We start from the raw sequence: 7,500 nt of genomic DNA, 5'->3' as shown, positions 1-7,500 counted from the left end.
AGGCACGCAGAGAGCAAAGCATCACGGGACTGATTGGGGAAGGCCAGCTGTGATTTCAGTAAAGATGGAGATGAGATGATGGAGAGATGTGGGAACGGAGAGATGAGATGACAGAGAGATGAGATGACAGAGAGATGAGATGACAGGGAGATTAGAGAACAGAGAGATGAGATGACAGAGAGATGAGAGAACAGAAGAGAACAGAAGAGATTAGAGAACAGAAGAGAAGAGAACAGAAGATGAGATGACAGAGAGATGAGAGAACAAAGAGATGACAGTGAGATGAGAGGACAGAGAGATGAGATGACAGAGCGATGAGAGAACAGAGAGATGAGAGAACAGAGAGATGAGAGACAGATAAATAACTATTTGTTCACCCTACAAACAAGCAAGATTTCTGTCTCTCACAGACCTGTAACTTCTTCTTTAAGAGGCTCCTCTGTCCTCCAATTAATGGCACCTGTTTGAACTTGTTATCAGTATAAAAGACACCTGTCCACAACCTCAAACAGTCACACTCCAAACTCCACTATGGCCAAGAGCAAAGAGCTGTCAAAGGACACCAGAAACAAAATTGTAGACCTGCATCAGACTGGGAAGACTGAATCTGAAATAGGTAAGCAGCTTGGTTTGAAGAAATCAACTGTGGCGCAATTATTAGGAAATGGAAGACATACAAGACCACGAATAATCTCCCTCGATCTAGGGCTCCACGCAAGATCTCACCCCGTGCGGTCAAAATGATCACAAGAACGGTGAGCAAAAATCCCAGAACCACACGGGGGGACCTAGTGAATGACCTGCAGAGAGCTGGGACCAAAGTAACAAAGCCTACCATCAGTAACACACTACGCCGCCAGGGACTCAAATCCTGCAGTGCCAGACGTGTCCCCCTGCTTAAGCCAGTACATGTCCAGGCCCGTCTGAAGTTTGCTAGAGAGCATTTGGATGATCCAGAAGAAGATTGGGAGAATGTCATATGGTCAGATGAAACCAAAATATAACTTTTTTGGTAAAAACTCAAGTCGGCCAGGACAAAGAATGCTGAGTTGCATCCAAAGAACACCATACCTACTGTGAAGCATGGGGGTGGAAACATCATGCTTTGGGGCTGTTTTTCTGCAAAGGGACCAGGACGACTGATCCATGTAAAGGAAAGAATGAATGGGGCCATGTATCGTGAGATTTTGAGTGAAAACCTCCTTCCATCAGCAAAGGCATTGAAGATGAAACGTGGCTGGGTCTTTCAGCATGACAATGATCCCAAACACACCGCCCGGGCAACGAAGGAGTGGCTTCGTAAGAAGCATTTCAAGGTCCTGGAGTGGCCTAGCCAGTCTCCAGATCTCAACCCCATAGAAAATCTTTGGAGGGAGTTGAAAGTCTGTGTTGCCCAGCAACAGCCCCCAAACATCACTGCTTTAGAGGAGATCTGCATGGAGGAATGGGCCAAAATACCAGCAACAGTGTGTGAAAACCTTGTGAAGACTTACAGAAAACGTTTGACCTCTGTCATTGCCAACAAAGGGTATATAACAAAGTATTGAGATAAACTTTTGTTATTGACCAAATACTTATTTTCCACCATAATTCACAAATACATTCATAAAAAATCCTACAATGTGATTTTCTGGATATTATTTCTCATTTTGTCTGTCATAGTTGAAGTGTACCCATGATGAAAATTACAGGCCTCTCTCGTCTTTTTAAGTGGGAGAACTTGCACAATTGGTGGCTGACTAAATACTTGTTTGCCCCACTGTAAATGGAGGAGTATTGGGGAAGGGGGAGGCAACTGTGGGGGAGGGGGAGGCAACTGTGGGGGAGGGGGAGGCAACTGTGGGGGAGGCAACTGTGGGGGAGGGGGAAGCAACTGTGGGGGAGGGGGAGGCAACTGTGGGGGAGGCAACTGTGTCAAACACAATTTCACAGCACATTGCCACTAATTATGGAATACATTTATGGTACTAGTACTCATTTAGAAAAGCTCAACCCTGATATGCATATTGACAGCGTTAGTGTCCTACATTTTATTTAATATATCCGTACCTTGGGTATGACATGACTTGGTTGCTTATTAACTGTACTTCAAGCAAACTGTCTTTAAATACTTTGATTGTCAGTTTGCACAAAGTTTTAAGTCTCTCAGTCACAGAGGGGATGTCATAGGAAGAATTTAAGCTGAGGCGTCATTGTGGTTGTCGCCTGGCACTTTTAGTATGCAAGCCTGAACATGAGTCTGTCTAGACGATGCTAGACAGCTGTCTCACTCTCAAAAACCTTCAATCGTTTTTCATCTTCGGCATCCACTTTTCCAGTACCGTATCTAAAGATGCATGTGCCTGTTTTAACAATCACCGGAAGACAAAAAAAGCTATTATAGACACACGCACACGCAAACACACACACACACACACACGCACGCACGTACACACACACACACGCACGCACACACACACACACACATACACACTGACATGCAGATAACGTTGAAACGGTTGGATTCCAGTCTTGAGTATTTCGAGAGGCGTAATGATATCCCTCCTCACCCTGATAACCACTCACTCCACCCTCCTCACCCTGATAACCAGTCTCACTCCACCCTCCTCACCCTGATAACCACTCACTCCACCCTCCTCACCCTGATAACCAGTCTCACTCCACCCTCCTCACCCTGATAACCACTCACTCCACCCTCCTCACCTTGACAACCAGTCTCACTCCACCCTCCTCACCCTGATAACCACTCACTCCACCCTTCTCACCCTGATAACCCATGTCTCCACCCTCCTCACCCTGATAACCACTCACTCCACCCTCCTCACCCTGATAACCAGTCTCACTCCACCCTCCTCACCCTGATAACCACTCACTCCACCCTCCTCACCCTGATAACCAGTCTCACTCCACCCTCCTCACCCTGATAACCACTCACTCCACCCTCCTCACCTTGACAACCAGTCTCACTCCACCCTCCTCACCCTGATAACCACTCACTCCACCCTTCTCACCCTGATAACCCATGTCTCCACCCTCCTCACCCTGATAACCCATGTCTCCACCCTCCTCACCCTGATAACCCATGTCTCCACCCTCCTCACCCTGATAACCCATGTCTCCACCCTCCTCACTTTGATAACCACTATCTCAATGTCTTGTTTCTATTTATAGTCTCCCTCTACAATTCATTCTCCCTTTCATTCTTTCTCTCTCTCTCTCTCTCTCTCTCTCTCTCTCTCTCTCTCTCTCTCTCTCTCTCTCTCTCTCTCTCTCTCTGTCTCTCTCTCTGTCTCTCTCTCTCTGTCTCTCTCTCTCTCTCTCTGTCTCTCTCTCTCTATCTCTCTGTCTCTCTCTCTGTCTCTCTCTCTCTCTGTCCCTCTCTCTCTCTCTCTCTCTCTCTATCTCTCTGTCTCTCTCTCTCTTCCTCTCTTCCTCTCTTCCTCTCTCCCTCTCTCTCTCTCCCTCTCTCTCTTTCAGTTCAATTCAATTCAAGGGGCTTTATTGGCATGGGAAACGTGTTAACATTGCCAAAGTAAGTGAGGTAGATAATATACAACAGTGAAATAAACAATAAAAATTAACAGTGAACATTACACATACAGATGTTTAAAACAATAAAGACATTACAAATGTCATATTATGTATATATACAGTGTTGTAACAATGTACAAATGGTTAAAGTACACAAGGGAAAAATAAATAAGCATAAATATGGGTTGTATTTACAATGGTGTTTGTTCTTCACTGGTTGCCCTTTTCTCGTGGCAACAGGTCACAAATCTTGCTGCTGTGATGGTACACTGTGGAATTTCACCCAGTAGATATGGGAGTTTATCAAAATTGGATTTGTTTTTGAATTCTATGTGGATCTGTGTAATCTGAGGGAAATATGTCTCTCTAATATGGTCATACATTGGGCAGGAGGTTAGGAAGTGCAGCTCAGTTTCATGTCTGCCTACGGCAGCCTTTCTCAAAAGCAAGGCTATGCTCACTGAGTCTGTATATTGTCAAAGCTTTCCTTAAGTTTGGGTAAGTCACAGTGGTCAGGTATTCTGCCACTGTGTACTCTCTGTTTAAGGCCAAATAGCATTCCAGTTTGCTCAGTTTTTTTGTTAATTCTTTCCAATGTGTCAAGTAATTATCTTTTTGTTTTCTCATGATTTGGTTGGGTCTAATTGTGCTGCTGTCCTGGGGCTCTGTAGTGTGTGTTTGTGTTTGTGAACAAAGCCCCAGGACCAGCTTGCTTAGGGGACTCTTCTCCAGGTTCATCTCTCTGTAGGTGATGGCTTTGTTATGGAAGGTTTGTGAATTGCTTCCTTTTAGGTGGTTGTAGAATTTAACAGCTCTTTTCTGGATTTTGATAATTAGTGGGTATCGGCCTAATTCTGCTCTGCATGCATTATTTGGTCTTCTACGTTGTGCACGGAGGATATTTTTGCAGAATTCTGCATGCAGAGTCTCAATTTGGTGTTTGTTCCATTTTGTGAAGTCTTGGTTGGTGAGCGGACCCCAGACCTCAACCATAAAGGGCAATGGGTTCTATGACTGATTCAAGTATTTTTAGCCAGATCCTAATTGGTATGTTGAATTTTTTGTTCCTTTTGATGGCATAGAAGGCCCTTCTTGCCTTGTCTCTCAGATCATTCACAGCTTTGTGGAAGTTACCTGTGGCGCTGATGTTTAGGCCAAGGTATGTAGAGTTTTTTGTGTGCTCTAGGGCAACAGTGTCTAGATGGAATTTTTATTTGTGGTCCTGGCGACTGGACCTTTTTTGGAACACCATTATTTTGGTCTTACTGAGATTTACTGTCAGGGCCCAGGTCTGGCAGAATCTGTGCAGAATATCTAGGTGCTGCTGTAGGCCCTCCTTGGTTGGTGACAGAAGCACCAGATCATCAGCAAACAGCAGACATTTGACTTCAAATTCTAGTAGGGTGAGGCCGGGTGCTGCAGACTTTTCTAGTGCCCGCATGTACCGTTTTTCTTTAGGTGAAGTAGAGGCAAAACCAAAACGCAGGGTGATTATATTGATTCATGTTTAATAAACAAAGATGAACAGGAACACTACAAAACAATAAACATGGAAAACCAAAAACAGCCCTACCTGGTGCAAAACACAGTGACAGGAACAATCACCCACAAACACACAGTGAAACCCAGGCTACCTAAATATGGTTCCCAATCAGAGACAATGACTAACACCTGCCTCTGATTGAGAACCATATCAGGCCAGACATAGAAATAGACAAACAAGACATCCAACATAGAATGCCCACTCAGATCACACCCTGACCAACCAAAACATAGAAACATACAAAGCAAACTATGGTCAGGGTGTGACACCGCGCCAATTCGTTGATATATATATATATGTTGAAGAGGGTGGGGCTTAAGCTGCATCCCTGTCTCACCCCACGGCCCTGTGGGAAGAAATGTATATGTTTTTTTGTACATAGATTTTATAATGTCGTATGTTTTACCCCCAACACCACTTTTCATCAATTTGTATAGCAGACCCTCATGCCAAATTGAGTCGGAGGCTTTTTTTAAATCAACAAAGCATGAGAAGACTTTGCCTTTGTTTTTGTTTGTTTGGTTGTCAATTAGGGTGTGCAGGGTGAATACATGGTCTGTTGTACGGTAATTTGGTAAAAAGACAATTTGACATTTGCTCAGTACATTGTTTTCATTGAGGAAATGTATGAGTCTGCTGTTAATGATAATGCAGAGGATTTTCCCAAGGTTACTGTTGACGCATATAACGGTAGTTATTGGGGTCAAATTTGTCTCCACTTTTGTGGATTGGGGTGATCAGTCCTTGGTTCCAAATATTGTGGAAGATGCCAGAGCTGAGTCTGATGTTAAAGAGTTTTAGTATTGCCAATTGGAATATGTTGTCTGTATATTTAATCATTTCATTCAGGATACCATCAACACCACAGGACTTTTTGGGTTGGTTTTATTTGATTTTGTCCTGTAGCTCATTCAAGGTAATTGGAGAATCTAGTATTTCTCTCACTCTCATTGTTTTTCATATTAACCCAATGATAGCAGTTTTCCCAACTCCTATCACACTCTCATCACAGGCAGAAAAATGGAACACAAAGGACAGAGGACAAACAATAATTCAAGAGACAAAACTGGTCTCTTTTGTTGAGAAGAAAAACAGCTCGATGAAAGGTTCTCGGATGTTTAACAACAACGTTAAAACAACTTGCCTTTCCAGGCATTATGCGAATATATCAACACTATTTAAAGAAAAACATTTTGTTTAATAAATGGGTTTGTGTTTTTTTTGTTCACTTTGTTTAATAAATTAAATGGATTGTTTTTAAAATTAGTTTTAAATGTGCAATGCTCTTTTCTCTCCAAAACCTCAGAGTGAATTTGTGAAGGGATTTGGTTGTGGTGGTCGACGTGAACAAGACCTATATTTGGAGAGGGGAGATGGGGAGAGAGAGGGGGATAGATTGGGAGAGAGAGGTGAGATAGGAGAGGGGATAGTGGGGGGGGAGATAGGGCAAGAGAAGGGGATAGTGGGGAGAGAGAGGGGAGATAGGGCAAGAGAAGGGGATAGTGGGGAGAGAGAGGGGAGATGGGGAGATGGGGATAGTGGGGGGTCCGTGGGGTAGACGAAGCAGTAATCAGATAATTAGAAAATTAAATTAAAATGGACAGATACAGGCAACTAGCTCTGTTTAGACTATTTTTCTCCCTCCCTCCCTCCCTCCCTCCCTCCCTCCCTCCCTCCCTCCCTCCCTCCCTCCCTCCCTCCCTCCCTCCCTCCCTCCCTCCCTCCCTCCCTCCCTCCCTCCCTCCCTCCTCCCTCCCTCCCTCGACCTCTCGCTCTCTCTATCTATCTCTCTTTCTCTCTCTGATTCTCTATATCGCTGTTTCTGCCTCCAGTTTTTCTTTCTCTTTCTCTCGATCCTGTTTCTATCTTGCCCCCCCGTCTCTCTGTTTCTCTCTCTCGCTGTCTCTCTCTCTCCCCCTCTCCCCCCTCACTCTCTCCCCCTCTCCCCCTCACTCTCTCCCCCTCTCCCCCTCACTCGCTCCCCCTCTCCCTCTTTGTTTCTCTCTATCTTTGTTTCTGCCTCCCTGTTTCAATCTCTCTCTGTTTCTCTCACTCTTCCCTCTCATTCTCTCACTTTCTAACTTTCTCAGTCTCTCACTTTCTCAGTCACTCACTCACTCAGTCACTCACTCACTCAGTCACTCACTCACTCACTCTCTCACTCACTCACTCACTCACTCACTCACTCACTCACTCACTCACTCACTCACTCACTCACTCACTCACTCACTCACTCACTCACTCACTCACTCACTCACTCACTCACTCACTCTATCTATCTATCTATCTATCTATCTATCTATCTATCTATCTATCTATCTATCTATCTATCTATCTATCTATCTATCTATCTATCTATCTATCTATCTATCTATCTATCTATCTATCTATCTATCTATCTATCTATCTATCTATCTATCTATCTA

The sequence above is a fragment of the Oncorhynchus kisutch genome, linkage group LG9 (genome assembly GCF_002021735.2).
Source record: "Oncorhynchus kisutch isolate 150728-3 linkage group LG9, Okis_V2, whole genome shotgun sequence".
In the NCBI taxonomy this organism is placed as follows: Eukaryota; Metazoa; Chordata; class Actinopteri; order Salmoniformes; family Salmonidae; genus Oncorhynchus; species Oncorhynchus kisutch.
The sequence above is the reverse complement of the archived record's forward strand: the minus strand, read 5'-3'. Positions refer to the sequence as shown.